Genomic DNA, 16,053 nt, shown 5'->3' on the forward strand with positions numbered 1-16,053 from the left:
CAGTGCGGGAGGATCACCTGGGTGAGGGGTCTTCGGGGAGTGGGGGTGAGGCAGCAGACGGTGAGACGTGGTATTCCCCCCTTTTTTGTTCATCTACTCCATCCTATTTTGTAGGATATTTTCTTTGAAATTGGTGAATATTATTAGTCAGTGTTTCTATTGGTTGAATTGGATTTCTGACTGATCCGGGCTATGTGGAGGTCAGTGGCTGCATGGCTACATAGAGACCGGTATTCACCGACCGGTCTGTAAATTTATAAAAAGAGGTTCGAGTTTCTGCATTAGCCCATGCGCATTTAAAGTATGCGCTTTTTGCATATAGCTTTTTCAATCTCTGGCCTATCAATGAGGTATTAGCCAGACGTAAACAAATTGCCATAGCACAAAGCTACTGTCATTTTTGCAAAAAACAGTACAGAGAAAGAAACTTTACAACATTTGATTGTAGACTGCCCATCGCTGTTCGATAAATGTAATATACGCTTTAAAGGGCTTTTTGCCATTTATCGTCCAGTTGAAAGTTCACAAATTTGGCAAATGATCATTGCAAGTAACAAGCAGGCTGTACGAGTGGCGATCGTTAATTTCTTAGATTCAGTTTTTGCCACAGCTGGAAATGTGAACACTGATTAAAATATCCTTTGGACCCTCAGTGGCCAATAGGAAATCGACAAAACACATGATAAAAAGATAATGTATGTATTTTTTGTATGATAGTGAATGTTTGTCGTGGAATTCCCTTGATTTCGTGTTAGCGCATTTATCCGACGGTCTCTTTTTACTTGATGTGCATTACATGCTAAATAATTTGATTTGGTATTTATAATTGATTTATTCTTTGTGAAGTATATGTGATGAAATATGTAAAAATGTAATGTTTTATTAATGAAATATAATATTTGAAATGTTGATTTGTCAGCTAACCAAATAAAATAAATAGCTTTTCATCAATAATTTACAAATGGACACTAGTTAGTAAAAAAAAAAAAGCTTGTTGGTTTTGATTCAATCTTTTAAGTGTATTCATATATGCAATTCATAACAGTTGTGTTTAAGTTTATAACAGTTTGTGTCACTATAACTTCGATAAGAGGCACGTGCGTTTGTTTCGCCCTTCCTTGGGATTTTTCAAGGCACTAGTACATTGGTTTAGTACATTGTAAATTTCTATACCAAGTATATACTGCAATAAAAATTCCCAAAAACCTGTCCTCCGGTCTTGTGTTAGCAAAGTTTCTGACTGAACGTATTTCTGTGGTTCTGGGGAGTTAGATGAAAAAGGAGAATCGGGTTAGTATGTTATGAGTTGATGTATGGAAAATAACACCAGTGTATTCAACTCTTGTCAGTTGCGCTAAAGTATGGCATTGCTTACCTTTTTAATTTTGGTAAGTTGTTCACAATTGTGTGATCTTGTTAGGGTTGAACATCCTGCAACCTCTTACAGTCCATGTTCTGATCTTTGCAAGTTTCGGTCAGTTGGTCTAGGTTCTAGTTGCAGGTAGCGTTTAGGTCATTCCCTAGGTTTGAGAAAAGAATTTATTTTTAATTTTTTCAGTAAAATGTAGCCTTTTCCTGCCACATTTGGAACTTAATCTGTTAGATCATATTACCATTGCCCGTAGTTAGTTAGTATTGACTGGTATTCTGTATTCAAATCAGCGTGATGCATATGTTATCGTGAGGTCCAGTATCTAGTGTTTCAGTCATACCGGCTTGCGCTCTCCGTGCTTGGAACATATAGTGGCTCTGCAGTGTGCTGCTTTACTCTCCAAGAATGGTGCTCATAATGAGGTGCAGATTGTTGCACGAGTACATCGTATCAATGTGCACCCTTTTGTATCTAATTGTGAGAATTTTCATTGCTCGTTGATTTAATCATATAGTTTTGTATGAACAAAGTTCATATCCATGTGCAACTAGCAGCACTATTCTGAGTGACCGTCAGTGCTCATCATAATCAAATATTCGGTTCATTACATTTCCGTGCCAAATGCGTTTTGAGCTTGTTTAATTCGTTCAGTACGAGGTTACTCCCTTTAGATATTTCGATTTCCAAGAATAGTGATTAAGAAGTGTGCTGTCCTTCTCACGTGAATTGAATTCCTATAAGCAACAATCTCCACTGCGTTTCCGCTTTTGGAATTCGAATTTGCCACCTTCAATTAATGGGATACCTACCTTGATGGATGCGGCGTGTGTCGTTTATTTGAAATGTTTCATTCGTTGCCAAGGAACCAAATCCGTGCATTTACAATCTGTGATTTCAGGAGTTCCCTGTGCCGTGATGTTAACAAAAGGGGCCGAGTGTGTTTCTAAAGGTAGACGCTGTTCATGTGCCCCATTTTTAACTTAGGATCTGTGTGTGGGGTTTTACGCGGGTCCCCGAACCGCGTAATAATGCACGCGGGAGCCGGGGATTCGTGCGACCTGTTTTATTTTATCATTTAACCGGAACTGCCCTTTTCTGTCCCGCCCCCTCCCTAGCCCAACGTCACTTCCCTATCCGGGAACTGAGACCGCAACGGCGGTCTGCCCACACAACGATGTGGGCGGGCTGCATAGCCCTGCTTAACGATCCGACATCTCCCCCCTTTTTAAACAACCACATGTCTCTTTGTAACTTACTCCATTTCTTCTATGAGTCTCTGGGGCTTGAAGCGACTTCTCTGAGGGCGACCTCTGCTGCCCGGTGTGGGCTCATCCTGACCCGGGGGTGGAGACCTGTCCTCACCTTCTGAGGACTCACTCTCCTCCACGTAATACCTGTCAAGGGCGATGTCATCTTCGCTGTCAGCTTCTTGATGTAAGGTATTATCCGTGTAGCGCCTCTTGGGTTTGAAATACGATATGTTTCTTGTAACAGAGGACTGGTCGGTCCTCTGGGCCGTGATCATTGTACCTTTCTTTTGCGTGACCGTCAGCGGTTCCGGTGCAAACGTGGCGTCCTCCTTGCGCTGTTTTGGTTGCCGTAGCCACACTTGGCCTCCCAATTCCACATTCGACTCCTGTGCTTTTCTTTTGTGATCCGCCATGTCCTTCATTTTGGCTTTGGCGGTGTCATCCTTGTTTCTGGCCTCTGTTTCCAGGGGCGTGGCTTCGGCTGCGCGGGCATCCTCTGGCAGTCGTGTCTGTACTGGCCTGCGGAACATCAGGTCAGCGGGGCAGACGCCCGTTGTACTGTGGGGGGTGTGGCGATAGTCCCTGAGAAACTGATACAGTGCTTGTTCAAAAGGTTTGTGGAGGATGGCCGCTATTTGCAGAGTTCTCTTGATGTTAGCCATGAACCTCTCAACCATTCCATTGGCCTGAGGCCATCGCGGGGTTATCTTCCTATGGTGGAAGCCCATATACTTCGCGAAGTTTTCGAAGTCTGTGCTCATGAATGGCACTCCGTTGTCAGATTTGATGATCCTGGGTATTCCATATGTGGACAGCATGCGATCTAGTGCCGGGATGACGCTAGTTGCTGCTGTGCTATCAACGATCTGTGCGTCCGGGAATCGTGAATGTTCATCTATTAGCACTAACACATATGTGCCATTTCTTAGGGGTCCAAAGAAGTCCACCGCCAGTTCTTCCCATACCTTTTTCGGTAGTGGCGACATGTGGAGTGGGTTTGGGTGCGGGGGCGGTGCTACCCGTGCGCACGTTGTGCATTGACCTATGATTTCCTCAACCATCGAGTCCAGTTTGGGGAACCACACTTTTTCCCTCAGTAGTCTCTTGGTGGCCACCACTCCCGGGTGGCTTTCGTGTGCTACTTGGATCGTTCTGGTGCGTAGCGATTTCGGAAGGAGTACTTTGCACCCTTTGAGTATTACTTGATCGTCGACGATGGAAAGTTCGTCCCGGACATGGTCTATTAGTTTGACGTCTGCTCGGACCTCTTCCGACTCGTGCTGCGCCTGTTGACGCATGTGCGCCCTTCTGTCTGCTTGTATGCAGTGTCGCACAATGCGTAGAGCCGGATCTTGTTCCGAGTGTGTAATGATGTCTGCCCAACTGACAGGTAGTGGTTGTAGATGATGCACTACATAATTGAGATATTCGTCAGCGATGGATGGGAGTGGTGTGGCCGGGCCGATCGGGTGACGTGATAGATAGTCCGCGGGATTGTCTTCTTTTCCCGGCCTGTGCTTGATAACGAACTTGTAATCCTGCAGTCTTAGGCCCCATCTGGCTATTCTGGGCGGCATCCGTGATTTGGGGTCTCCATATATTGTGATCAGTGCCTGGTGGTCGGTGATGATGGTGAACTCCTTGCCATATACGAACAGATGAAAATACTCGCATGCCCATACCACCGCTAGGCTCTCCTTTTCCGCTTGTGAGTAGGCTTGTTCTGTCGGGGTTAAGCTCCTACTGGCGTATGCGACCACGAATATGTTTGTCGGTTCCAGCGGGTCAACTTGCGTTAGTAAGGCGCCCAGACCCACGGGGCTGGCGTCCACTATCACTTCGGTGTGTCTTTTGGCGTCGTAGTACGCCATGTCCTCGGCTTTGGAGATGGCATCACGGATCGCCTCGAATGCCTTTTGACAGTCCGTGGACCAGGTGTATGGTTGATCCTTGCGCGTTAGGAGGCGCAGCGGGTTACTGATGGTTGCGTAGTCCTTTAGGTATCTGGAGCAGTAGCTGGCCAGTCCTAAGAAAGATCGAAGTTCCGTCGTGTTCGTTGGGGGAGTAGCTGAGTTGAGTGCCGCCACTTTCTCCGGGTCTGGTCGCATCCCTTTGTTGGAAAATATGTGGCCGAAAAATCGTAGAGAGCCTTTCCCGAACTCGCATTTGGTTTTGTTGAGCGTTAGTCCTGCCTCTTGCAGTGCAGCGCACACTCTGTGGAGAGCAGTGTCGTGCTCTTCCTGTGTCTTTCCAAAAACGAGGACGTCGTCGTAGTAGTTCAGGCAGTTGGGCACGTGCCTGATGACTCTGTGTATTTCCTCCTGGAATATTTCTGCGGCGGAGGATATCCTGAAGCTAAGTCTCTTATATTGAAATAAACCCAGGTGTGTAACAAATGTCGTGATGTACCTGGATTCGGGCTCAATCTCTATCTAATGATAGCCTTTGGTGAGGTCTAGTTTCGAGAAGACCTGGGCCCCGTGGAGCAGGTGTATCATGTCCGTAATTCTGGGCGCCTGGTGTCTTTCCCTTTCGATGGCCACGTTGGCCCTCCTCATGTCGACACACAGGCGTATGGATCCGTCCGGAGATTTCTTGGGGACGGGGACGATGGGGGATACCCATGGAGTGGGTCCTGAGACTGGTTCAATAACGTTGAGTTTAATCAGTTTGTCCAGCTCCTCCTCGACCTGGTGTTGTATGTTTATCGGAATGCCCCTGTAGTGTTGGGCTACGGGCGGTATCTTCGGGTTTATGTGCAACTGTACCTTGCGATGCTTTAGTTTTCCTAGGCCTTTGAATAGGTTGGGGAATGTTTGCTCGATGGCATCCGGTCTGGCAAAGTATTTATGGGCCATTAACTGATATAGGATATGCACTAACCCCATCTCAACGGCAGTCTTGAAGCTGAGAATGCACCCGCTATTGGCTTCCGTCTTCAGGATGTGCAGCGTGATTTTTGCGGCGTGCGATTTGTGCACGCACCATGCTGATATGGTTCCTTTGCATGGCAGCGGGGCCGTGGCACCGTAGGGGTATATGTCCACTGTCGCCTTTCGGATTTTTGGGGGGCTGGGGAGCGAGTTGTACGCCTGTTCACTTATGATATTAACAGTTGCCCCCGTGTCTATGAGGAATTGTAACGGTGTGTTGTTTACTTGAAGCTGGAGCGTTGGGCTGTGCTGGGTGGCTGTGGCGTTGTTGAGAGCCCACACATATCCTTTTTTCCGTTGATCATCCTCTGATGATTGGGATTCACTGCCTGATGGGGATCTCATCTCGATGTACCGGACGAACCGTCTTCTTTGCGATCGCCTCGATCCGTCCGGGGGCCTTCTGTCGTCTCTGGTGTATGCGCTCCTTCCTGGTTTTTCTTCTCTCCTGGGTCCTGGCTGGTCTTCCTCACCTCTGCCTGCTGGTGGGCTGTGTCGCGAGCTTCTCCTTCTCTCTAGGTGTCTCGTTTTGCTGGGTCCCTGCCCCGGTGGATTTTTGCATACGGCTCTGTAGTGGTCCATTCCGCCACATGCGGCGCACTTTTGTCCCAGTGCAGGGCAGTCTCCCGCGTGCGGATACTCGAATCCGCATCTGTAGCACGTGGCGTCCGTTCCTTTCCCACTCTGTGGGGGGGCCGTGTATAGTTTGTTGATGGATTCAGCGGTCGGTGGCGGGTGTTGAATAGTGACCTTGCCTAGACTGTCGAGTTGCGACTTCACTGCTGCTTCCATCCTGGCAAGTGCAAGGATTTCCTCCAGGGACCTTTGTTTCTGGAGCAGCTGTTTCCTGAATGGCTGTGAGATGCAGCCTGCTATAACTTGAGATCTTAACGCCTTGTGGAACTCACAGTACTTTAGCTTGATGCGTAGGCGCATCACGAAATTGTCGAGGGATTCCCCTTTCTCCTGTCGCGTGGTGTGAAAGACGTGGCGCTCGTAGTCAATGTTCGTATGGGGCGTGAAGTATTCCGATAATTTTCCATGTAGTTCCGCATAGGTGACGGTGTCTACGTTCATCAGTTCGCCTGCGATGTCCCTGACAGCGGGGCCTACTGTCATGAAGAGGGTGTTTTTCAGCATTGCGTTGTCTGTCAGCCCTATTGCCCCCGTGTAGAATTTGAAATCCCTGAGCCATATGACCCATCTGGGTCCTAGGTTAGAAGTGTCTCGCACATCAAATGGGCCCGGTAGTGGTAGGTTATGGGCAGCCGTACCTGAAGTCGGTGCCTGTTGATTTCCATCGTTCGCTGCTCCCGAACCATCTGACGAGGAGGCTACGGGACTTGCTGGGCCTGACATGGTCGCTGTGACGGTCGCGCCGTGTGGCAATGTGCCGCCTCTTTTCTGGCTGTAGCTTGCCCTTGTGATCCTCACGGGCTGGTGCGTGCCGGCGGTGCCTTGTGGCTATGGGTAGCCTCTTTGCCGGCTCTGGCGTGGCTGGTGTGTGTGCCGGCCTTGTTGGTGCCGAGTTCAGAAAAAAAAAAAAACATTTTTTTTTTCTTGAGGCCCCCCTCTGGGCCTCCCGCCGATCGCGTGTGGAAGTGGGGACGGGACCCTGGCGACTTGCCTCCGGGCCTGCGCGTGCTTTTGCAGGCGCCTCCGCACCCGCTCCCTCGCGGCTCCTAATGCTGCGGCCGCCCGTGCCTGCGGCCTCGCAGCTGGCAATGGGAGGTGCGCCGACGCACCACGCCGCTCGACTGTGGACCTCCGCGGAGCTTCTATGGCGTTGCGCCGATGCGCCTCACCCGCTCTCCTGCGGGTTCGCGAGATCCTCGTCGCCAGTTGTGGGGTTTTACGCGGGTCCCCGAACCGCGTAATAATGCACGCGGGAGCCGGGGATTCGTGCGACCTGTTTTATTTTATCATTTAACCGGAACTGCCCTTTTCTGTCCCGCCCCCTCCCTAGCCCAACGTCACTTCCCTATCCGGGAACTGAAACCGCAATGGCGGTCTGCCCACACAACGATGTGGGCGGGCTGCATAGCCCTGCTTAACGATCCGACACTGTGTATCCATGTTATGAGAATCTATCGTAACTACAAAGACATACTATCTAAATTAAGTGAACCCTGTGCATTGATCTCATTACTAATGTGATCTCTATCTCTCTGAGGCACAACCCTCGTGCTTAAAGTCATAAGATTCAAATGAAAGATTATATATGGCATCTGGTTATTACCTTCATGCGCCAAAAATTAAAAAGTCCGTTTCTAGCTGTTCTCACCTGTTGGGATTGTGCTCGTTGCTGCGAATGTCCACCTGTTACTCGTGAATGCTCGAGTCGAGTGTCTCGTCCCCGTATTGTTATCCCGTCGCATTCTGTGACGTTCCCTTTCGCGTCTCGTGATCTCAGTGTTGGTATTGCTGTCAGGGTTCTCGTTAGTGTCCCTTTTGCTTAACCTATTCCATTTGTTCTATAGCCGCTAGCATGTACATGGGGAAGCTTTCAAGTCCGTTCCAGAGATTTGTTTCCCATGTCAATGACCACCTTCATTATTGGCAATACTTCGTTCAGAAAAGGGGGAAGCAGGTTTTGGACACGGAGCAGTCGCCGCAACTTTCGGAGCTATTTTCACAAAGTTGTTGCAGTGTTTTGAATTTATTATGTAGTCAAAATAAATCTGCAGCCTTTTTATGCCAAAAACAAGACATGTCTCATTCTGCACCTTACTAGGTGGGATAAGAAAGGGGCAAAGAGAATGAGCAAGTATGATGGTACAAAGATGGACAAATGGCCAGGTCATGGAGGAGACGATGGAAAAAGATGAAGGAGGCGCTCAGATAACTTGGGCAGGGTCCTCCTCCCTCCCCTCTGGTTAAGGGGGAGGGTTGGGATAAGCACGCCAACTAAGGCGAAACCCTGCGAAGGGCAACAAAAGAAAGGGGCGTGCCAAGCGGCATATAAGCCGGCGGACGTCCTGCTGCAGGAGATCCAGCCTCGAGCAAAAGGACACCCGCCGCACCGGAGGACTTGTTTTCATTTTCCACCCACCCACCCTACATAAGGAACAGCGGTATGGCCAGGCCTGGCCGTTGATGTCACGAAACGGCGAGGCAGTGTTTTGGCGACCAGTGGCAAGATACAGAGTCCGAATGAGCCATGGGGCCTAAGCGGCGGGGGCGTCTGGGTAATTCCCCTGAATAAATGGCACTCCCCCAGCCCAGGAACACCAGCAAGGCCAGGCGGGGCTCAGACATGAAGAGTTGGGAGAGTTGGGCCTACTGTGGGCTTCGTTCGGAAAAGGAGGAAGCAGGTTTGGGACACGGAGCAGTCGCCGCACCATGCTACAGTTCTGCCTGCCTCCCAGAGCCACCGTGCTCGACAGGTCTGACCCTGCCGGGCACAGTGGCCACGGTATGCAGACCATCACAGAAGCAACAGTTCCGGTGCTTCCGTGGTCCCCATTCTCCTTTCTGGGCCGCCGGGGTTGAAATCCCCCTAGTGGCACTGGGAAGTCAGGCGCTGGTAAATAGTTACGGGTCTGGCGGCGACCCGGTTACCGCCGGACACATAATGAGCCCCATTGCCTCTAACTATTTCCAGGCGGTATAGAAATGTGGGTATCCCTCCTGATGAGGTCTTGTACCCCTAAGCCCTCAGATTCTTTAGCTGGCCTTGTCTTGTAGTTTATAAATCCTATTGGATTATCACTAAAATAGATGAGGTCATATAGGATAGCTGCTCACTTAATTTTGTTCTCTCTCTCTCCTTATCTCCACTCTGTTGAAGGGGACTCTTCCGAATGCACTTCTCTGTGTTGTTCTCCTTTTTATCAACACTAGGCCAAGGGAGATTACTCCTGATGCACTCATCAGTGATGTACTCTTTCTGGCGAGTACTAGGACGAGGGAGATTACTCCCGATACTTCTCTGTGACCAACGTACCCCTACCGGACTTCCCGTTACCTTCTTGCATGTGACAGCATTTCACTGGTTCTTCCTAGTGCCGGTTTCACAGCCTGGCGTCCTCGCTCTTCACCTTCTGTTCTGGTTCTCCCCTGGCTGCTGCATGGTCTGCTGGAGGCGACGGTATCGGCAGTGTTGTTGTACCCACCAGTCCACCTCTGCGAGGTCCTGACTCCGTGTTCCTGCTTCTAGCTTCTGTTCGGCCCTTCCTCTGCTAGGTCTGTGCATTCAGCGTCCCAGGCACTGCTGGTTCGCCTTCTCTCTGCGCTAGGGCTCTCAGTTTGAGCATCCCGGGCCAACCAGACTGGCCAGCTGTCTCTCAAGCTTCTCTCATGCTTCAAACTACACCAACCAACGAGCCCGCTCTACTGGGTAGTGGCTGCACCTCCCTAGCCTCATAGGAAAGGGAATCATCACAGCAGGCCAAGTATCATCATATGCAAATGGACATTTCTACTTCGTGAAAGGTATGCTATTGTACACCCTACTGAGGGGGCTCCATCCCAGATAATGTGTTTGACTGTTTGTTCTCAGTAGACTGTTTACCTCATTTTTTGCAAATGAAAAAAGAAATTACATCACAGTCATCCCACTTTTCTCTGCAATCACACCAGTTTCTCTCCCACACATGTACCATGCCTCACCTAGGGGGACATTGCGTCTATGGAGCCCAATCGGAGATCCTTCACACTGAAGGCAACAGGGGGCAGATACTACTTTCTGGCACTACATGTCTTTGTTTATCCTTTTTTCAATGTTTTGTGTATTAGAATGATGTGTGAAAAGATAAACAAAAAACATGGACACAAATATATTCCAGCACCCACCCAACATCACCTAGACACTAACCCCCCCACACAACCCATGTGGAAGTAAAACAAATAATATGATTTGAATAACAGAAAACAAGAGAAAATGACTCCATTACCCCACTCCACTTTAACTTCCTTAGGAACATACCATGTTTCAAAAAAGTAAAGGATTTCCGAAAGGGACAGAAATAGTTAGACCCCCTCCATTATTGTCGCAATACCCAATATAATAAACAGAAATCAGAAATGTCCCAGCTGCATCAGCACAGCATCTGCAGAGAAGTTTTCCAAGGGCTTCAACAGGGGATGGGAGGAGGGAACTTTCGCCCACAGGACTCATCTGTGCCCTTTAACTCTGCATGAATTCCTCTGCCTTGGCTGTATTAACAAAGAGAAGGTTTTATTGAGATAATGCACCTTAAGCCTAGCATGGTCCCACACTGAAGGGACCACTGAGAGAAACGCTGAATACTTGTGCATCTCTGGCAGTATAATCCTGTTTATTCACTCACTTAAATAAGGGGACAATGAAAGCCAGTGCGTCTCCAGCGACAAGTTAGCATATCTCAAGGTACTCCAAAATACCTCCTCATGAGTGTTCTGGTCACGCAAAATCATCACGATCATTCCCCAGATTGCTGAGTTGTGGGCTCATGAAGACCCTCGAACAACAAGTGGTACCTTCTCAGAAGGTGGAAAGGCTCCGTGTTCTTCAAAAATTCCAGCTTTTCTGACAAGTTGGACTTGAACTTCCAGGGGTTATAGCTACAGGTATTCAGAATCCTGAGGTTTGCAGATTCAAATTCTGATCTAGGAGACACATTGAATACTCCGTCCAATTTTTCACATACACCACTTCAACTAGTTCCATTTTATGCCATGAGAGGTACTACTAGCGAAAGGTTTTACAATGCTCAACCCAAAATCAAAGATCCCAAGCAGACAAGACTCTCCAATTAAAACAATAAGGTTTTCAATTTCCAGCACAATACAATGAGGTTGTCTGTATTGCGTAGATAAAGTAGCAGACTATTCCACAATTTAACAGTCAGCACAGCACTAGATCTGCCAAATGCTCTAGTACGTTTTGAAGTATGTATGAACATTAGATTACTGTACGTGGAGCGTTGTGGTCTAGAAAAAGGCAGTGGCATAAAGTGTTGCTTAATATAAGGAGAATAACCATAGATCTTTATAAGCCAATGTGAGCGATGTAAAGGAGATTCTGCTCTTAACTGGCAGCCAGTGTAATCTACACAGGATGGGGGACATGTATGAGAATCTGGCAGTGTTAATAACAATACTAGTTATAGCGTTCTGTAAAACCTGGAGTTTTTGAATGGAAGACTGTGTAGACCCTGCATATGAAGAATTGCAGTAGTCTAATCTGGATCCCACTAAAATAGAGCAATGATGCTCTGTAAAACGAGGCCTGGTTATTTCGAAGCAACATAAGGAAATAGTTTGAGTTTTTCAGTGCAAAATTGATTGTTTGAGCAGCCACAGAAAGCGAGGAATGAAAGGTATGTGACTATTCACCAGGTCTCTTCACTTCTCCCCAGAGGGGAGCTCTTACCTATGAGGCTAGGGAGGTGAGGCTGCTACCCAATAGTCCCCATAGGGGTGTTAATGTGCAGGAGGACCCCATAGGGAGGGACACCCCTCGTGGGGATAAGGACATCCACCTGGGGGAAAGCATCCCTAAAGCCCTATCACATAATCCCCTACCCTCAAGGTCACCCTTTTCTCCCAACATTGATAGTGAAATAATGTGTTATTGTAAAGATATGACCGTGACAAATGTAAAACATATTAGGATGAAAAGGAACATGAAAAGCATATGGAATAACTATATGCAAAGGTAGCCAAGAACTGTAACGAGGTGGGTCACTGCAGGCATGAAGAGTGCCAAAGAGACTTTCCAAGATGGTGTTGATGTTACGCCAGGATGGAGTCAACAGTAAAAAGTAGAAAGCAAGAATGGACTAAGGAGATCTCACCACAGAAGCCAAGAGTATGCGAACGAGACCCAGGAAGTTCAAAGTTGAAACGCTGCAGCTGAAGAAGTCACGACTCTCCAGGAACGGGACAAGAAGAACAGGACATTACTCAACATCCTGGGAGCCGGCAGGGAACTGACTCACTTGGTGATGCGTGACCACAGAAAGGTGAACTGTCAGGTCTAGAAACAATGCTGTGACCACAAGCCTCCTGCAGAGCCATGCGGGAATCAAGGAAGAAGAGGAGACTGCGACCCAGTGAAGTACCAGAACCATGTCCTCAAGATACTGCAGGTGCAGGGAACAAGAATGGCGGGAAGACTGGGAGGGGTCCGTGAAGCGGTCCAACTCAAACAGATTGCATCAAGGGTCCTCTCCCTCATTGCAATGGTCAACGCAATACCACTGCTCAAACAGAGAGCATCAGGAATCATCTTCCTTGTCACAGTGGTCAGCTCAATACCACTGCCCAAGCCGAGGACATTGGGACCCATCTCCCTCATCACAGTGGTCAATCCATTACCACTGCTCAAGCAGAATGCATCGGGTGCCATCTCCCTCATCACAGTGGTCAGTCCAATTCCACTGCCCATGTAGAGTGCATCGGGAGTCCTCTCCTTCATCACAGTGGTATATCCAATACCACTGATCAAGCAGAGTGGAACGGCAGCCATCTCCCTCATCACAGTGATTCACCAAATACCTTTGTTGCAAAAGAGGGCATCAAGAGCTGTCACCCTCATTGCTGTGGCCCAACAAATGTCACTGGAAAGTGGGAAACAATCCCCTCATATCGATATAGAAACCAGTAGAGCCATACAAGAAAGATATAGAGAACCCTGGAAAAGATATCCATCATCAAAGTGTTAAATGGAAGCCAAATAAGGCTATGAGTGTTCTACTTGATGGAAGGAGTTGCAGAGACTAACCCAAGTTTTCTGCAACAGTGCCTAATGACCACAGTGGAGAACCTTTATAGAAGGATCAGGTGAAGGGAGTGTTCTGCTTGAGCTAAAACATGGCGCTGATGTGCAGTGCATTCTGGGAGCGCTCGGAGCCATGATGGATATTTACTTCATGCCGCAGTGAAAAGCTGCACACATTTTGCTAAGAGCTAGATTGACAATGCTGAAGAAAACATGCTTTCCAAACCTGGTATGCAGTCAAGGACATTTCTGCTGGGAAAGCTAACTTTGTTATGTCTTGTTATGAGCTATGGGACTGTTTTCCGTGGTGCTTGTTTTTAGAGGAGGGAGGCACTTTGCTCCTTGAGGTTACTGTCGGTTGACCCAGCTGGCAACCAACGGCTGCTCATCAGTGCGCAAATGCGTTGCCAGAAGGTTCGGGAAAATTGCCACCCCTTTTTGAAGTGTGCATATATGCGGAACCCCTGAGCGGCCAGGTGAGACTTCAGCCGCAGAGGGGACACTTCCGTCCGGCCTACCTGTGGGCTGTTGTGCTCTCGGCCTGGCTGTTATCGGGGTCTTCCAGCCGCTTCTGGCGAGATGAGGAATCCAGTTACACTCACGGTGATGTATTTTCTTTTGAATTCTCTGTTTCTTCTGTGATTTATTTCTATGTCATCACTGGTTGCTTCTAAGCTTTGAATAAATAGCCAAGTGCTCATTATTTTCTAAGAGTGTGTGGTTGCAAGTTATTGCGTCTTCCTGCGTTCAAAGTATTGGCTCTGTAATTGCACTGGTGATTTATGACTGTCCGTGCACTCTGGAAGAGCAATACATTTTGGCGTCACAAACAGGATATTTGTGATGAATTGTTCCAAATATTCAAGAATCTGTTTGAACGTAGATAGGCTTCGGTTACCTTGCAAACGAAAGTAATTTGGCAGCGAGTGTTGAACTGTGTTAAGCTGTTTTTTTTCTTTTGCCGGTGTGTGCTTGCTTGTGGGAGTGATTGCAGCGTGGAAAGAAAAAAAAAATATAGATATAAAGAGGTTTCGTTTTGTTTGCAATAATGAGTAGTTTGTTCAGGAAAAAGAGCGTTACCGCTGGCGGTGAATGTTCTGATGTTATCATTCCAGGTTGGACTAAGAGTCCATATGATAAATTGGCCCAGGCGTGGGCATGCGGCGCAGGGCTAAGTGAAACATGGGATCAGGAGATGCTGATCCGTCTGATGTAATGGTGTGCTTGCAACAAGTTCCAGTGGAACGTGGCAGAGAATGCGCTGCATTAGGTAGGCGAGGTTGGGTTCTTTTGCATGCTTATAGGAAAATACATCAAAGGAATTTGGAAATGAAAAATGAGGTTTTGCGATTAGAAAGAGAGCTGGCTGCAGAAAGGCAGACTGCGTTAATGCAGCAGATTCAAATTAGACTTTTTAAAGATAAGGCTGACACATATCAGGCTGTGGCCAAGAGGGCAGCAGTCAGAGTAACCCGGTATAAGTATAGGAAAAGACGGGGAGGGGTCAACAAAAGAAAGGTGGCAGCTGTAATCACCACCGCCGGTGTGGACTGGGACCCGGATAAGTGGGATGGTGATATTTTTGACTCAACCAGAGAGTAGTTCTGCAGATGAGTCCGACCCCAAAATGGAAATGAAGCAGAAAACAGTGGCGGCTAAGCCAGTTATAAGATGGCGAGCCGCATCCCACCCATAGAACCCTGCGGGCGAGTTGTGGATTTAACCACGCTGGAGGATTACACCCAGCAGGAGGTTGGGGAAATTATTACCCGTTTGAGGCAAAAATCAGGGGAACCTTTATTGACATGGATGGTGAGGTTGCTAGATGGGGGCGCTGCAGGGTTGTTGGTAGATTCCACGGACTCACCGCTTTTTCTACCCTTGTCAACTGACACCAATGTACAGGAGGTCTTAAGGGCAGGGCCGCCCCCTGATGACAATGGTCACGATGCACAGGTGTCTTTGTTGCACCTAGCAGCCCAGGCATGTAACCGTAAATACCCCACTACCACAGATTGGCCTAGTGAAGAAACAAAATGGTATACTTTGAAAGAGGCAATTCAAAAAGTCAGAGAGCATGCTATGAAAGAGGCAATTCATATAGATGCTCCAGGACACATGGGGGCCGTGCCGCTCTCAGTTTCAACTCGAAACATGGTGATTAGAACTGCGCCACCCGCATACAAAAGTGTCATTATGACGTTGCTCGTATGTATGACGGGCAAACCCACTGATGAGGTAGTGGATGCCATTTGGCAACTGGCAGATTTAGGGGAGTGGGACAAGAGTGATGACAAGCCACGGGAGAGAGAGGGGCGTAGTGAGAGAAGAACTGAAGGCAGGAGGCAAGATAGTAGCGACTCCCGAGTGTCCAGAAAGGACATGTTTTTGGCTTTGTTAAAAGACGGTGTGCCACAAGAAGAAATTGATGGCATTGAAACCAGAGTAATACATGAATTATATAAAAAAAAAGAGGACTTGCAGCCAAAGAGCGCTATAAACAGGTTAAGAAACAGGTAATAACCAAGCCACAGGGGGACACCTCACCTTCCGCTCCTCCTGAGGAAGAACAAGAAGGGTCTATGGGGACACCTTCCCCGTACCAGCCAACATACGCTGATTTGAGGAAGGTGGTGAGTGCAATGCTAGAGGCGGAGTTAAGTCACACTAATTCGAAATTTGACTAGGGCTACGGCCAAGCTCTGGCAGCGTCTGCTCGCATAAAAGTTGATAGGTTGCCCCATGTTGATGTTAAGATTTTTTGGGGGCCAGGAAATATGCAAGGGGTGCGAG

The sequence above is a fragment of the Ambystoma mexicanum genome, chromosome 3q, assembly GCF_040938575.1.
Source record: "Ambystoma mexicanum isolate Mex_15411 chromosome 3q, UKY_AmexF1_1, whole genome shotgun sequence".
NCBI classification, from domain to species: Eukaryota; Metazoa; Chordata; class Amphibia; order Caudata; family Ambystomatidae; genus Ambystoma; species Ambystoma mexicanum.